Genomic DNA, 18,051 nt, shown 5'->3' with positions numbered 1-18,051 from the left:
AGTGATTCTCCTGCCTCAGCCTCCTGAGTAGCTGGGATTAAAGGTGTGGGCCACCATGCCTGGCTAATTTTTGTATTTTTAGTACAGACCGAGTTTCACTATGTTGGCCAGGCTGGTCTTGAACCCCTGACCCTTCTTGGCCTCCTAAAGTGTTGGGATTACAGGCGTGAGTCACCGCGCCGGGGCCCTGCTTAGCACATCTGTCATAGGCTCCTGTAACGCATGCCATTTCCAGTTGTTTCGTATCTGGATGTCATGTTAGACTGGACTCCACGTTGGCAGGGACTGCAGCCGCTGTGCTGACCACTCTGCTTCTGCCCTGAGCACAGTCCCTGGCACGTTGTCATCACACAGGCTGGGAGGGGAGAATGGAGAGTGACTGTATTTGGGGTGAGGAGAACACTTTGGAGCTAGATAGCAGTGGTGCCTGCAGAACACTGAATGTTTTAAATGTCACTGAATTCTTCATTGTATTTTATTTTATTTTTTATTTTTTTGAGACAGGGTCTCTCTCTGTTACCCAGGCTGGGAGTGCAGTGGGACAATCATAGCTCATTGCAGCCTCAACCCGCACCCCCCAGGTTAAGCCATCCTCCCACCTCAGCCTCCGGAGTAGCTGGGAACACAGGTGCACACTACCATGCCCGGCTAATTTTTTTTCTTTTTTGGGGGGACAGCATCTCACTATGTTGTCCAGGCTGGTCTCAAACTCCTGGGCTCAAATGATCCTCCCACCTTGGTCTCCCAAAATGCTGGGATTCCAGGTGTGAGCCACTGCACTTGGCCTGAATTTTTCACATTTAAATGGTTCATTTTACTTTACTTGAATTTCACCTCGATAAAAAACAAGGCATCTGAAGTTGTCCAGAGGCTGCACACAGCATGTGGAAAGGCAGGCCGGGGTGACTCACCCCTCTGGGGGTCAGGAACGCTGTTCTGGATAACTCGGATCCCCCTGGGGATATGAGTCTGAACTGCCCCAGCGAGTGCAGCTGCGTGCAGGGCCCGCAGTTCCTGTTTCCTTCCAGCCTACAGCCCAGAGAGGCGCCTGCTTCTCCCCACGGAGGTGGGTCTTCATTTCAGGGTCAGACCTGAAAGCATCGGTTGCGTTTGCTGGAGTTGTTGTCAGCATGTTTGCAGCTTTGATTTAGAGGCCGGGATAAAGGGCGATTATCAAAGGGCTGCATGTTCCCGGCATGGCCACGATGGGCCCGGGCAGTGTCCCTGGAGGCAGCAAGCTCACTGGACAGGAACAGAGGTGCCATTGTGTGTGGCTAAAGCAGCTGGGAAGTCAGTGCTTCTCTGCTGCACTGTGAGGCAGGAAGAAGACGTATTTCCACCTCGCAGGGCACCTCGTGTCCTGTCTGGGGGGTCTGTGGGCACCAGGCTCCACCTAGGTCCCGCTGCAGGAAGTGGGGAGGCCAGTGGCTCTGGGGCCTTCATTTAGATTTTTCGAGAATTCCTGCCTCCATGCTTTGTCCAAAGCTCTCCTGAAAACCCCTTGGAAAGTCAGGCACAGCATAGTGGAGGTGCTGTTCCCACGGTTCATGTCATGCGGCCCTGGAAGGTCTCACTCGCTGCAGGTGACTGGGCAGGAGGACATACAGCAAGGCTTCAGTCCCACAACTGCCCTGGTGACGCGGGCCATGTCCTCACCCTCACGCCCCCTTGTTGCCCCTTTATTTCTGGCATTTCCTTCCTCGGTGGGAGGCCCCCTCTCTGGTGCCCCAAATAAACACCAGACCCCGCCTGTCAATCACACCCCTTCACTAACACAATGTCACCCTTTCTGTGCATCAGTGCCCTGTGCTGTCAGAGCTTAGTGATACAGACTCAAACTATTTGCGGATTCTATGTTGGCCAAGCACTGGCCAGGTATTTGACATGTATGGATTCTTTTAACCCTTGTAATTACTGCATAAAGCAGGTATTACTAAATCCATTGTTCGGATAAGGGCACTGATTCAGAAAGATTGGGATGGGCCAAGGCAAAAAGCTGGTTAGTGGTGGGGCAGTATTCAAACGTCTGAGTTACTGGTTTTTAAACTGTAACTTCAAAAAAACAACAATAACAAAACAAAAACCCAACAAACAAAAATAAATAAATAAACTGTAAGTTCAATAAGCTGGCCCTATAAATAAACCAGTTACTGGAGGCATTATCCCTCCAGAGCAAAAATAAGAGATTTCTGTGGCAGCAGTCATATATTTGTAGAGATGGGAGTGATTTGGATAGATTTTTTAATGGTAGGGGCGGGGTCTTCGCACAGCCCCTAAATCACCAAATGTGACTGCCTGGTCTACCTGCACCAGAAGCTGCTCTTTGACAGCTTTACTTAGCGAATGGCTTAATCATGGCATTTCCCCCTTGAATTGATGTAAAGGTGACTCCAAGAGCAGAAATTCATTGAAGGCGTTTCTGCCACTGTCCCCTTCATGTATACGTATCAAAGAAAATCAAGAGTAGGACGCCCCTGAGGCCATGGTGTGAGCTGGAATGCTCTTCTCCAACTCATGGTGTTGTCTTCTATGTTAGTCTGTTCTCTCATTGCTACAAAGAAATATCTGAGACTGCATACTTTATAAAAAACAAGGTTCAATTGGCTCACGGTTCTGCAGGCTGTACACGTAGCATAGCACCGGCAACAGCTTCTGGGGAGGCTTCGGGAAGCTTCCAATCATGGCGGAAGGCGAAGGGGAGCAGGCAACTGACATGGCGGGAGAGGGAGCGGTGGCGGGGGGGGGGGGGGGCGCATTTTTAAACAACCAGATCTCATGACAACTCACGACTGTGAGGGATCCAACCCCATGACCCAAACACCTCCCACCACACCCCACCTCCACCTCCAACACTAGGGATTACAATTCAACATAAGATTTGGTGGGGACACAGACCCAGATTATTTCATCTTCTGTGAAGCCCAACCAGATCACCCATCCCTGACACAAATTGCTTCTTCTTTGGTATTTCTCACCTCCGTTAGACTGTGAGAGCCTTGAGCTCAGGCACTGTGTTTTAGCTTCCTTTTCAGTGCTCTTTCAGTGAGAAAAACATTAAAGAAGGAAGAAAGGAAGGAAAGAGGAAAAGCTTCCAGAAGGCTTACAATTCAATATTAAAAAGATAATGTGGGGCCGGGCGTGGTGGCTGATGCCTGTAATCCCAGCACTTTGGGAGGCCAAGGCAGGCAGATCACGAGGTCAGGAGTTCGAGACCAGCCTGACCAACATGGTGAAACTCCTGTCTCTACTAAAAATACAAAATTAGCCCAGCATGGTGGCGCACACCTGTAATCCCAGCTACTCAGGAGGCTGTACTCCCTTGAACTCGGGAGGCAGAGGTTGCAGTGAGCCAAGATAGTACCACTGCACTCCAGCCTGGGTCACAGAGGGAGACTCTGTCTCAAAAACAAACAAGCAAAAAACACAATTAAAAATAGGCAAAGAATCTGAATAGACATTTCTCCAAGCAAGATATATAAATGGCCAATGAGCTCATGCAAAGATGCTCAGCTGGACGCAGTGGCTCATGCCTGTAATCCCAGCAATTTGGGAGGCCAAGGTGGGTGGATCACCAGAGGACGGGAGTTCAAGACCAGCCTGGCCAACATGGTGAAACACCCGGTCTACTAAAAATACAAAAGAATTGGCCGGGTATGGTGGTGCATGCCTGTAGTCCCAGCTACTCAGGAGGCCGAGGCGGGAGAATTGCTTGAACTCAGGAGGCGGGGGCTGCAGTGAGCCAAGATCGCACCACTGCACTCCAGCCTGGGCAACAGAGTGAGACCCTGTCTCAAACAGAACAAAACAAAACAAAAAACTGTAAGTCACTTATTTTAGCTGTCTTTTTTGGGTAGTTTTATTTTAAAATCTAAATCTTGGAACTTGTGATAAAGTTGAGGCTTACACATAATGAAATTTTAAACCAGAACTGTATTTAGCTTTGTTTTAGCTTTGAAGAAGTTATCTATCTTTCACCATGGAAAGAGAAGCTGTGCTATCAAAATAGCTCCTCCCCACTCTCTGCTAAGTGAAAATGTGAAATCTCCCAGCTGACTATTTTCATCTGCATAAGTAATCATTTCCTGCTCTCCTCTCTTCTCTCCTTTCTGTGTAGGGGGACAGAAGCTATATATATATATATATATATATATATATATATATATATATACACATACATACACACACACACACACACACATACAGTTTAGCTGTGTTTTGTAGTCAGAAAGACTAGTGACTAACTTCAGAGGAGATAAAATAAGAAGCTCTCATATCTTAAAAAAAAAAAAGTCAAATATGAGTCTTGACTGTCCTAGGAAACCCCCATTTTCAGGTCGGTGGCTTCTAATGATCTCATCTTCCACGAAGCTCGGCCCAGAGGAGCCACGTTGCTCAGGACTTTTGCTCTTCCCTCTTTGGAGACAGAAGCAAATAAAGAGACTATGATTTCTTTTTTTCTTGAGGGACCACCTTTTACAATATTTGCTCTAAGTACATAGTCTAAATCATAAACTTCAAGCCAGGCACAGTGGCTCATGCCTGTAATCCCTGCACTTTGGAAGGCTGAGGTGGGAGGATTGAGTGAGCTCGGGAGTTCAAGACCATCCTGGGCAACATACGGAAACCCCATCTCTACTAAAAATCAAAAAAATTAGCCAGGTACAGTGGCATGCGCCTGTAGTTCCAGCTACTGAGGAGGCTGAAGCAGGAGTATTGCTTGAGCCCTAGAAGTCGAGGATGCTGTGAGCTGTAATTGCACCACTGAACTCCAGCCTGGCCAACAGAGTGAGACACTGTCCCAAAAAAGAAAAACCATACGCCTGGTCTAATTTTGATCAAAGGTATTTTTGAGCCTTACTATAGGAACAGGCATTCCATTTGTTACATAATATATCATTGAAGATCTTTCCTTGCCAATCTGCCCAGGAGGACAATCTGTGTAGTCATTTGCCCTGTGGCGACACAGGCAGCCTGAAATGTGCCTGGTAGAAGTTCTACACTACAGAATGGTATTTTGCTGTTTGCTGAAAATAACTTGTAAAGAAGAAGAGCTGGTCCCAGATGTTTGTGGGTGACACACGTTGAAAGACCTCTCTGAAAGCCTGCAAAATGATTTGCCTGTGAAGTGGACCACTTCATCTTTGGGTGAAAAGAGGAAATTATTATTTACCCCTAAGGCCTGGGAGGAGTTCTTATTTCAGCTTGTCTCATTTTTGGATGCTGGCAGATGGGAAAAGCCAACAAAATAAATTGGTCGAGGGTGTTGCAATAGGTCACAGAGCTGGGGAGGATGTCTGAGGGGTGAATTCATGTCACTGTCAGTTGCTTCTCTCCCTGACCACTCCTGTCACTTGGAAAACTACGGTAAAGATAAATTAACCCAGGCAGTGAAGAGCTGGCCATGTAGATCTATAGTCCCAAGAGCTCAGGGTCTGCTGCTGGCTCACTGCCATTTCAGCCTCTTTAGTAACTTCTTTTTTTTTTTTTTTTTTTTGAGATTGAGTCTTGCTCATCGCCCAGACTGGAGTGCAGTGGCACGACCTCCGCTCACTGCAAGCTCCCCCTCCCAGGTTCACGCCGTTTTCCGAGTAGCTGGGACTACAGGTGCCCGCCACCACGCCCGGCTAATTTTTTGTATTTTTAGCAGAGACGGGGTTTCGCCGTGTTAGCCAGGATGGTCTCGATCTCCTGACCTCGTGATCCACCCGCCTCGGCCTCCCATCTTTTTTTTTTTTTTTTTTTTGAGACAGAGTCTCGCTCTGTCACTGAGTCTGGAGTGCACTGGTGTGATCTCGGCTCACTGCAACCTCTGCCTCCCAGGTTCAGGCGATTCACCCATCTCAGCCTCCCGAGTAGCCGGGACTACAGGTGTATGCCACCATGCCAGGCTAATTTTTGTATAGTTAGTAGAGATGGGGTTACACCATGTTGTCCAGGCTGGTCTTGAACTCCTGAGCTGAGGCCATCTGCCCACCTCAGCCTCCCAAAGTGTTGGGATTACAGGTAACCATCACACCCAGACTAGTTCTTTTTTTTTTTTTTTAAATGGAGTCTCGCTCTGTGGCCCAGACTGGAGTGCAATGGCATGATCTCAGCTCACCACAACCTCCGCCTCCTGGGTTCAAGTGATTCTCCTGTCTCACCCTCCTGAGTAGCTGGGATTACAGGCACCTGTCACCATGCCTGGCTAATTTTTGTATTTTTAGAAGAGACAGGGTTTCACCATGTTGGCCAGGCTGGTCTCAAACTCCTGACCTCAGGTGATCCACCTGTCTTGGCCTCCCAAAGTGCTGGGATTACAGGTGTGAGCCACTGGGCGTGGCCCCCGCCCTTTTTTTTTTTTTTTTTCAATGAAGTCTTGCTCTTGTCACCCAGGCTGGAGTGCAGTGGTGCAGTCTCAGCTCACTGCATCTTCTGTTACCCAGGCTCAAGCAATTCTCCTGCCTCAGCCTCTTGAGTAGCTAGGATTACAGGCGGCCGCCACCACACCCAGCTAATTTTTGTATTTTTAGTAGAGACAGGGTTTCGCCATGTTGTCCAGGCTGCTCTCAAACTCCTGACCTCAAGTGATCCATCCACCTGCCTCTGCCTCCCAAAGTGCTGGGATTACAGGTGTGAGCCACCACACCTAGCCTCTGTTTTTTTTTTAGACAGGGTCTTGCTCTGTCACTTGGGCTAGAGGGTAGTGACACAATATCAGCTCAGTGCAACCTCCACCTCCTGGACTCAAGCAATCCTCCCACCTCAGCCTCCCAAGGAGTTGGAACTAGAGGCAAGCCGACCACGCCCGGCTAATTTTTGTATTTTTTGCACAGACAGGGTTTTGCCGTGTTGCCTAGGCTGGTCTTGAACTCCTGGGCTCAAGCAATCTGCTCGCCTCAGCCTCCCAAAGTGCTGGGATCACAGGTGTGAGCCACCATGTCTGGCCAGCAAGTTCTTTGGTCATGGCAAAATGAAACCAAGTTGAAAACTGAAAAACAATGCAGGGGAAAATGTGGTCCTTGCCAGTGATTTGTTCATTGTCATTAGCAACCCACTTTTGGTCCAGATTGATACCGAACAGTAAAAGTGTCTGGTTGTTATTGAACGGGGTGCTTTGTGTGTTGGAAAATGTGAGTCAGACCCGGAGGGGAAATTCAGCCCCACTAAGAAGTCAAGCATGGCGTCAAGCCAATGAGAAAAGGTCAGTAAATTTCTAGAGTTTTCTTTCACTGTACTCTATTCAGGAAACTGGAATGGGAAATTAAAATTCCAGTCTAGACATAATTGTCACTGATATTTAAGAGACAGAAAGAAAATTTCCCAACTCTTTGAAAGAAGTTGCAAACACAGCCTGATCTCTTTATGTCGAAATGGTCCAGGTGACAGTGTGAGAAGGTGACACTCTGTTTACTAAGAGGGCAGGGGCCAGGTGTATTTTAGGACCCTCATCTATGTGATCTCAGACAAGTTACTAAGCTTTGTTGAGCCTCAACTGCATTGGACGGTTTTAGGTCTTAAATCTTTTTTTTTTTTTTTTTTTTTTTTTTTGAGATGGAGTCTTGCTATGTCACCAGGCTGGAGTGTAGCGGCACAATCTCGGCTCACTGGAACCTCCGCTTCCTGCCTTCAAGCAATCCTCCTGCCTCAGACTGCCGAGTAGCTGGGACTATAGGTGCATGCCACCGCATCCGGCTTATTTTTAGTAGGGACAGGATTTCGCCATTTTGGCCGGGCCGGTCTTGAACTCCTGACCTCAAGTGATCTACCCGCCTTGGCCTTCCAAAGTGCTGGGATTACAGCCATGACCCACCTTGCCCGCGTAGGTCTTAAATCTAAGATACAAAATAATCTGATACTACTGCTCCATGTTCCTATTGGGTAAACCAAGACCCCCACCACCACCAGCAAACCACGGAATTACCTTTAATGACAGATTACAAACAAAATAATACTACAGTAACGACTTGTCATCATGTACCTTCTCTGTGCCAGGCTTTCCTCTCACAGCCATGTGGCAAGGTAGGTATTGTGACCTTTTTACAAGTGAGAAGATTGAAGGTAAGGGGCTAATCCACCTGGGCTGTGATTTATTTATTTATTATTATTTTTTGGACACAGGGTCTTACTCCTGTCGCCCCAGGCTGGAATGCAGTGGCACGCTCTCAACTCACTGCAGCCTCGACTTCCCAGGCTCAGGCGATCCTTCCTCCTTAGCCTCCTGAGTAGCTGGGACTACAAGCGCGCACCACCATGCCTGGCGAATTTTTGTTTTGAGACAGAGTCTTGCTCTGTTGCCAGGCTGGAGTGCAATGGTGCGATCTCAGCTCACTGCAGCCTCTACCTCACAGGTTCAAGCGATTCCCCTGCCTCAGCCTCCCGAGCAGCTGTGATTACAGGCAGGCACCACCATGCCCAGCTAATTTTTGTATTTTTAGTAGAGACAGGGTTTCACCATTTTGGCCAGGCTGGTCTCAAACTCCTGACCCCAGGTGATCTCCCCACCTCAGCCTCCCAAAGTGCTGGGATTACAGGTGTGAGGCACCGCACCTAGCCTAATTTTAAAAGTTTTTGTAGGGCCGGGCGCGGTGGCTCAAGCCTGTAATCCCAGCACTTTGGGAGGCCGAGACGGGCGGATCACGAGGTCAGGAGATCGAGACCATCCTGGCTAACACGGTGAAACCCCGTCTCTACTAAAAATACAAAAACTAGCCGGGCGAGGTGGCGGGCGCCTGTAGTCCCAGCTACTCCGGAGGCTGAGGCAGGAGAATGGCGTAAACCCAGGAGGCGGAGCTTGCAGTGAGCTGAGATCCGGCCACTGCACTCCAGTCCAGGCGACAGAGCGAGACTCCGCCTCAAAAAAAAAAAAAAAAAAAGTTTTTGTAGAGACAGGGTGTTACTGTGTTGCCCAGGCTGGTCTCAAACTCCTGGGCTCAAATGATCCTCCCTACTAGGCCTCCCAAAGTGTTGGGATTATAGACTTGAGCCACCACGCCAGGCCAGGCTGTGATTTAAACACAGAGCTCTCTGGTGCCATCCATCCATTCTGCCAACCTGTCCTTTGCCACCCAGGGCCCTGTGGTTTTTTTTTTTTTTTTTTTTTGAGATAGAGTCTCCCTCTGCCGCCCAGGCTGGAGTGCAATGGCATGATCTCGGCTCACTGCAACCTCCACCTCCCGGGTTCAAGAGATTCTACTGCCTCAGCCTCCTGAGTAGCTGGGATTATAGGTGTGTGCCATCACGCCCGGCTAATTTTGTTATTTTTAGTAGAGTCGGGGGTTTCACCATATTGGTCAGGTTGGTCTTGAACTCTTGACCTCATGATCTGCCCACCTCAGCCTCCCAAAGTGCTGGGATTACAGGCAGGAGCCACTGTGCCCCACCAGGTTTGTTGTTTTTAGATGCCACATATGAGTGAGATCTTACAGCGTTTGTCTCTCCGTGCCTGGGTTGCCTCACCCTAACATCACATCCTGCAGCTTCATCCACGTTGGCACAAGTGACGTGACAGGAGTTCAGGAAGGGTTTTTAGAGCGGAATCAGCGATGGTGCCTGTCCAGGGAGAGACATTTAGGCTGGGGCAAGAAGAACGAACAGGAATCAAACTCATGACAAGTCAAGAAAAGAAATTTCCAGGAAGACACTGAGGTGGAAGGAAATTGGCTTGGTCTGTTTTGTTTGAGGAACTGAAAGGAGGCCTGGGGCGTGAAGAGAGGTTGAGTGAGAGGCGTCTGTGGCAAGAGACTGGGCTGTCCCCCTGGCTTCCTTGGTGGTTCTACCCTGAGAAGTAAGAGGCAGGGAAGGGCACAAGCTAATCTGTTTCTGGTTTTCCCAGGCTGCTCTGTGAGAGCCACAGAAAGGGAAGTACAAAAGTAGAAGTAGGCTAGGTGTGGTGGCTCACGCCTATAATCCCAGCACTTTGGGAGGCTGAGGCAGGCGGATCACTTTAGGTCAGGAGTTCAAGACAAGTCTGGCCAACATGGTGACCCCCACCTCTCCTAAAAAATATACAAAAATTAGCCAGGCGTGGTGGCAGGTGCCTGTAGTCCCAGCTACTCGGGAGGCTGAGGCAGGAGAATCACTTGAATCCAGGAGGCAGAGGTTGAGGTGAGCCGAAATCACACCACTGCACTCCAGCCTGGTGACAAAGGGAGACTCCATCTCAACAACAACAACAACAACAACAACAACAACAACAAAGTGGGACTGGGCATGGTGGCTCACGCCTATACTCCCAGCACTTTGGGAGGCCGAGGAGGGCAGATCACCTGAGGTGGGGAGTTCGAGAACAGCCTGACCAACATGGAGAAACCCCGTCTCTACTTAAAACACAAAATTAGCCGGATGTGGTGGTGCATGCCTGTGATCCCAGCTACTCAGGAGGCTGAGGCAGAAGAATCGCTTGAACCCAGGAGGCGGAGGTTGCAGTGAGCTGAGATAATGCCATCATACTCCAGCCTGGGTAACAAGAGCAAAACTCCATTTCAAAAAAAAAAGAAAGTGTAAGTAGCAAGGCCATTGATGAGGCCATTCCAGTAACCCAGGAAAGGGAAACATGGCAGAGCCCATGTCTGAAAGGTGCTCGCACATTTCCACTCCCACCTCTTCTTGCAGAACTTTACTGCTCCCATCAAGAGGTAGAGTCTACTTCCCCTCCCCTTGAAACCCCGGCGAGACTTTTCGACTGCCTTGACAAATGAATGTGGCAAAGGGACACTGTATGACTTTCTTTTTTTTTTTTTTTGGAGACAGAGTTTCACCAGATCTCAGCTCACTGCAACGTCTGCGTCTGGGTTCAAATGATTCTCCTGCCTCAGCATCCCAAGGAGCTGGGACTACAGGGCTATGAACCCAGGACCTTCTGTGTGTAAAGCAGATGTAATAACCACTTCACTATAGAACCACATGCTATAGGAGTTCCAAAGCTAGGCTATGAGGCTATAAGGCTGGGCACGGTGGCTCACTCATGTAATCCCAGCACTTTGGGAGGCCAAGGTGGGTAGAACACCTGAGGTTAGGAGTTCAAGACCAGCCTGGGCAAAATGGTGAAACTCCATCTCTACTAAAAATACAAAAAAAAAAAAAAAAAAAAAATTAGCCAAGCTTGGTGGCACGTGTCTGTAGTTCCAGCTACTTGGAAGGTTGAGGCAGGAGAATTGCTTGAACCAGGGAGGCAGAGGTTGCAGTGAGCTGAGATTGTGCCACTGCACTCCAGCCTGGAACAGAGCGAGACCCTGTCTCAATAAATAAGTAAATAAATAAATAAAGTAAGTTAGGCTATGACAGGCAATATGGCCTCGCCAGGCTCTGCCTCCATCTCTCTCAGCTCACACCAGCTGCCATGGAGAGACCCAGGGAGAGGCCCACGTGAGGAGGAACTGAGGTCGTCAGCCCGCAGCATCTGCCACACATGGGTGATTTCAGCCTCCAAATCTTCCAGCTGCAATCCCCAGTCCCTGGGAGCAGAGACAAGCCATCACTGCTGGGCCCTGTCTGAATTCCTATCCATAGAATCCATGAACATAACAAAGGGCTGCTTTACACAGCTAGATCTGGGGGTAATCTGCTGTGCAGCCACAGTACCTGGAACAAAAGGACCATGACTGGAGCTTGCCTGGTGGCCGTTGGGGGGCTTGCTGAAAGTGGACCTATTTGAGATGCTGAATAGAAATTGAATTAACAAGATGTAGTCATGAAAGGGACAAAAAAAGTCTTAATTACAAAAAAATTATAAAGACCCGTCCAGGTGTGATGGCTCACACCTGTAATCCTAGCACTTTGGGAGGCCGAGGGGGGTGGATCACCCGAGGTCGGGAGTTTGAGATCAGCCTGACCAACATAGTAAAACCCTGTCTCTATTGAAAATCCAAAATCAGCTGGGCGTGGTGCCTGTAATCCCAGCTACTCAGGAGGCTGAGGCAGGAGAATTGCTTGAACCCAGGAGGCAGAGGTTGCAGTGAGCCAAGATTGTGTCATTGCACTCCAACCTGGGTAACAAGAGCGAAACTCCATCTCAAAAAAAAAAGAACAAATATAAAGATACAGACTGGGCACGGTGGCTCGTGCCTGTAATTCCAGCACTTTGGCAGCTGAGGCGGGAGGATCACTTGAGGCCAGGAGTTTGAGACCAGCCTGTCCAACATGGTGAAACCCTGTCTCTACTAAAAATACAAAAATTAGCTGGGCGTGGTGACACACACCTGTAATACCAGCTTCTCAGGAGGCTGAGACATGAGAATGGCTTGAACCCAGGAGGCGGAGGTTGCAGTGAACCGAGGTCGTGCCACTGCACTCCAGCCTGGGTGACAAAGACTATGTCTCAAAACAAAAAACAAATACAAATAAAGATATGAAGGAAGGCCCAGTTAGAATACATTTTTGAAAATACTTCTTTACATTTTTAATGATGCATGCATTTCATATTGAGAGCTTCATTCTTTTGGTTTAATAATTTTTGATCCTCAATTGATAAAATACAGACAATTGGCTGGGCATGGTGGCTCATATCTTTGGGAGGCTGAGGTGGGCAGATCACTTGAGCCCAGGAGTTTGAGACCAGCCTGGGCAACAGGGTGAAACCCAGTCTCTACTAAAAAAAATACCAAAAAATAATTAGCTAGGTATGGTGGTGCATGCCTGTGGTCCCAGCTACTTGGAAGGCTGAGGTAGGATAATCGCTTGAACTCATGAGTCAGTGGCTGCAGTGAACTGAGATCACACCCTTGCACTCCAGCCTGAGTGACAGTGAAATCCTGTCTAAAAAAAAAAAAAAAAAAACAGACAACTCAGGAATTGATAAAATTTGAAACTTTTTCATTAACACGAAATGAAGACTGAAATCTAGTGTTCTTTTTGATAAAGACAACGGAGGCACCCAAAGGCTAAGGACATACATCCGCAGGGAGGGAAGGAGAAAGAGAACAGTAGGAAAAAGGGCTATAAATGGTGCTTGTCTCACTGCTTTCTTCAGTTGAGCTCTTCTTAGTCTTGGACTGATGCTAACTTGATGATTTTCATTCGCCTTTGATGACTGAGCCCATTAAGTCAAAGAGGCTCACCTGGTGCTACTGTTACTAATACTAACAATGGCTCACGCGTGTTGGGTGCGTGTGCTTGGCCAAGCATCATGCACACTATAAGGCACCATAAGGTACCTGGATGTGCTTTGGTCAAGGTAGAGGCCAAGGCAGATATCCAGGCCTGCACGACTCAGGGAGTTTGGTGCACAGACGCACACCTCCACTTGTTACATAACCTGTTTGTGTAAGTTCATACTTGGCTCTAAGGCACTATTGTCTGTAAAAGGTATAACTGCCCCGCTGAAGCTATACAGGTGCTCTTGAGGTTCGGCTCGGCTTGACATGGCTTGATGTGGTGGTTGTACTTGTGTCCGGAGAAAGGGAGACAGCCAAAACTGTCCATCTTGTAGACAGACAGGAGGGAGCCAGGACACAGCTCTGCTTGCTTGTGCCAGAGAGAGAAAGAGTTAAGCTGCTGACCCTGAAGGCAAGGGGGAGCCGGCTGTGCAGCTGCAGGCGTGGGGGTCGCAGGAGCCACAGAGCGGAAGCAAATAGCTGAGATAAAGGTGGACAGCGTGAAAGAGCTAATGTGAGTAAGCTGCTAATAAAAAGCCACTGATGAGAACTGCTGCTGAATAAAACCATATTCACCTGCCTAGGCCCCCCGCCCCAAAGCGTTTCTGCTCATCCACCCACTCCCCTCGGACTTCAGCATCAGCTGGCCCTGGACCGGGATCTGACTCAGGCCAACTCAAGTTAATCCTCACAGTAAATCTGGGAAGGAGGCACCATTTTGCTCATCATTTACCAGGACACTGAGAGGCAGAGGGAGTGTAACCTGCATGAAGTCACTTGGAGCGTCACTGCAGGGGACTAACACCCTGCATGGCTATGGGGTCTTGTTCTCTGCTCCGAATGCCATCCTCACAGATTGTTCTCATGTCCCTTACAACTGCATGTCTATAAATAAGTGGATTTGCTCTCTGGTCTCTAAAACTTTAAAATCTAAGGTTAAGGAGTGTGTGTGTTGGGGGAAGGGTGGGGACAGCAGCAAAGACTTGCACAGATAATTGTCCCCAAATAGTCTCAATGAAGGCACCTCTGATAAGGGCATATGGCAAAGTCCTGTACTGTCCCTACATTTCAATTTTCTTCTAGCAGTCATGTGACTGATCTATGGTCAGTGGGATGTGAACAGAAATGATCTATGTGCCTTCTGAAAAAAAGGGGGTATGCGTGGCCTCCCCTTCATTCTTTTTTTTTTGAGACAGGGTCTCACTCTGTCACCCAGACTGGAGTGCAGAGATGCAATCTCAGCTCACTGTAACCTCTGCCTCCCAGGTTCAAGCGATTCTCCTGCCTCAGTCTCTTGAGTAGTTGGGAATAGAGGTGTGTGCCACCATGTCCAGCTAATTTTTGTTTGTTTGTTTTGAGACGGAGTTTCGCTCTTGTTGCCCAGGCTGGAGTGCAATGGCACGATCTTGGCTCACTGCAACCTCCACCTCCCAGGTTCAGGCAATTCTCCTGCCTCAGCCTCCCAAGTAGCTGGAACTACATGCATGCCACCATGCCTGCTTAATTTTGTATTTTTAGTAGAGATGGGGTTTCTCCATGTTGGTCAGGCTGGTCTCCAACTCCCGACCTCAGGTGATCTGCCCACCTTGCCCTCCCAAAGTGCTGGGAGTACAGGTGTGAGCCACCATGCCCAGCCTAATTTTTGTATTTTTAGTAAAGACAGGGTTTCACCATGTTGGCCAGGCTGGTCTCGAACTCCTGGCCTCAAGTGATCCACCTGCCTCGGCCTCCCAGAGTGATGGGATGACAGGTGTGAGCCACTGCGCCCAGCCCTCCCCTTCATTCTGTTCCCCTCCACAGGCTGGGGAGCACTCTTGGACCAATGGAAAAGGTCAACCTACTCAGGACAGCAGAACAACCAGCAGAAGGAGCCTGGGGTGCTAACACCTGGGGCTGGTTGAGCTCGTCTGTAGTTGGCTATGCCCAGACTCTTATGTGGGAAAGAAAATACTTTGGTTTAATCCATTGTTATCTTTTGGTCTTTATTTAGAGACAGGGTCTCACTCAGTCACCTAGGGTGGAGTGCAGTGGTGTGATCATAGCTCACTGCAGCCGTCAACTTCTGGGCTCAAGGCATCCTCCAGCCTCAGCCTCCCAAAGTGCCGGGATTACAGGCGTGAGCCACCCCACCTCCATCTAGTTTTTGTTTGTTTGTTTGTTTTGAGACAGAGTCTTGCTCTGTTGCCCAGGCTGGAGTGCAGGGGCGGGATCTTGGCTCACTGCAAGCTCCGCCTCCCGGGTTCACGCCATTCTCCTGCCTCAGCCTCCCGAGTAGCTGGGACTACAGGCGCCTGCCATCACACCCAGCTAATTTTTTGTATTTTTAGTAGAGACGGGGTTTCACCGTGTTAGCCAGGATGGTCTCGATCTCCTGAGCTCATGATCCACCCACCTCGGCCTCCCAAAGTGCTGGGATTACAGGCCTGAGCCACCGCGCCCCGCCACCATCTAATATTAAATCACAAAATGGAATTATCTAAGTCTGTATCAGCTGGAAGACAGGAAAGGATGTGGTAGACCCAGGGCTCTGTGTTCAAGGGGCAGGAAGAGCCTGCCTAGAGGTGGAAGCTCTAGAACTCCGAGAGCTACTTTAAAAGTACCACATACTATAATCTAAATAGAAACGTCCTATTATAGCCAAGGAATCTGTGCCATCCCACTCCCAGCATTTTAGTTAGTGCCTGTGTTTGCTTGTATTGATTCACAAGAGCCTTTTTTTTTTAAAGGAGCTATAAAGGAGATTATTTCTGCTGTGCTGCAGTCTGTTTTTTTTTTTTTTATTATAAATGTATAACCCAAATTTTACTGTCATTATTTGAAGTTAGGTGTAGAGCTAATTAACTCAATATAAAAAGGACTCTTACAAATCAACAAGACAAAACAATGGTCAAAAGATAACGCAAGAACTGGTTTCATTAATGGCCGCAATCAATGGCCTCTGTGTCCAGTCCTGTGGGTTCTGTCCCCCCTTCACTAATTCTGGGCATGACCATGCCTTGCTTTGGCCAATGGGATGGAAGCATCTACACAAACAGAGCTGAGACTGGAAAACACATTCAAGTCTCTTTCCTCTCTTGAATCTCTGCCACTGTCATGAAAATCAGCCTGGGCTAGGCTGATGGAGAGACCACGGGGAGCAGAGCCAGCTTGATCCACCCAAGGCCATCCTATACCAGCTCAGCAACCCACTGGCCGACGGGACGCAGGAGTGAGCCCAGCTGCAAGCAGCAAAGCCACCCAGATGCCCTACAGACTCCTGTTTCAACCCACTGAACTTTGGGGTGGTTTGTCATTTAGTAACAGCTAACTGATACAGGTAAAAATAGGAAAAAGAGCTATAATGGCCAAAAAACAAATCTAAAGATCTTCAGTCTGATTAAGAAATGCAAGGCCAGGTGTGGTGGCATATGCCTGTAATCCCAACACTTTGGGAGGCCAAGGTGAAAGGATTGCTTAAGGCCAGGAGTTCGAGACCAGCCTGGCCAACACAGTGAGACACCTTACAAAAGTGGGATCTCTACAAAAATTTTAAAAATTAGCTGGGCGAGCTGGTGCGTGCTTGTGGTCCCAGCTGCTCAGGAGGCTGAGAAGGGAGGATTGCTTGAGCCCAGGAGGTCGAGGCTGCAGTGAGCTATGGTCACACCACTGCACTCCAGTCTGGGCAACAGAGCAGGACCCTGCCTCTTAAAAAAAAAAAAAATTAAAATCATGAAGTATTATCTCAAGTTAGTGGCCATTAAAAGTGTGATACTGTGGCTGGGCACAGTGGCTCATGCCTGTAATCCCAGCACTTTGGGAGGCCGAGGCAGGTGGATCACCCGAGGTCAGGAGTTTAAGACCAGCCTGCCCAACATGATGAAACCCGTCTCTACTAAAAATACAAAAAAATTAGCTGGGGGTGGTGGTGGGCGCCTGTAATCCCAGCTACTTGGGAGGCTGAGGCAGGAGAATCGCTTGAACCCAGGTGACAGAGGTTGCAGTGAGCTCAGACTGCACCCCTGCACTTCAGCCTGGGCGACCGAGTGAGACTCCGTCTCAAAAAAAAAAAAAGGTGTGATACCATGCAGCTTTGGTGATGGGTATGCCTGGGAAGGAATCTTGGCAAAAGCGAGTGATGTGGATATCTGTGGCGCTCGAGACCCATCCCAGCCTCCTGGGCACGTGAGCCCCACACTGCAGACACAGGGAAGTTACTAGCTACATGCCCCGGGCTCCCGTAGGTTCAGATTTTGAGATGTGAGTTGGATTCTGCTAAGTGCTTGAGTTTCGGAAGGCAGAAGCGAAAGCTGTATTTCTGCTTCCACTAACAATGACTGCAAATGATTTTCTGGGCAGTGTTCTGATCATTTTGGCCTCTCGACTGCAGCAGATGAAGACAGCAAGCTTCTGGAGTTGGAAGCGGAAGCAGCAGCTTCCTAGACTGGCAGAGATTTTCCTGATTGAAAAGGCACTTCTTTTTGAGGCCCAGGTCTGAAGTATAGCCCTTGATACCGTCCCTGAAAGTTCAACGAGATTTGTTCTCGCGTCTTCCTGACACTTCTGTGCACCATCAGGACCCTGTAACAAATCTCCTTCTGCATAAGCTGGCTGCAGTGAATGCTACTCTCTGCTAACTGAACTGTAACTGATACAGTTGGCAACCTAAAAAAAGGGACAGATCCTTTGATCCGCTTCTAGGAAGCTATCTTCCAGTCATTCCCAGAAGGACACAAAGAGGTATCCATGCGATTGCTCTTTATAATAACTTAAAAAACCCTAGAATGTCCTACAATGTCCAGAACTAGGGAACAGCTTAGACAGATTGTGGCACATCGGAAAGATGGAATGTCAGAAAGAATGTAACATTATGCAAAGTTAAAAAGAATGAGGTAGATCGTTAAGAACTAATGAGAAAATGAAAATAACAAAACAAAAAGAACTAATGAGGAACAATGCACTCAGTTTAAAAAGTTGCAAGAGTATTATATGATCCTATTTG

This window comes from Piliocolobus tephrosceles, chromosome 9 (assembly GCF_002776525.5).
Source record: "Piliocolobus tephrosceles isolate RC106 chromosome 9, ASM277652v3, whole genome shotgun sequence".
Taxonomy (NCBI): Eukaryota; Metazoa; Chordata; class Mammalia; order Primates; family Cercopithecidae; genus Piliocolobus; species Piliocolobus tephrosceles.
Note: the sequence above shows the minus strand (reverse complement) of the source record.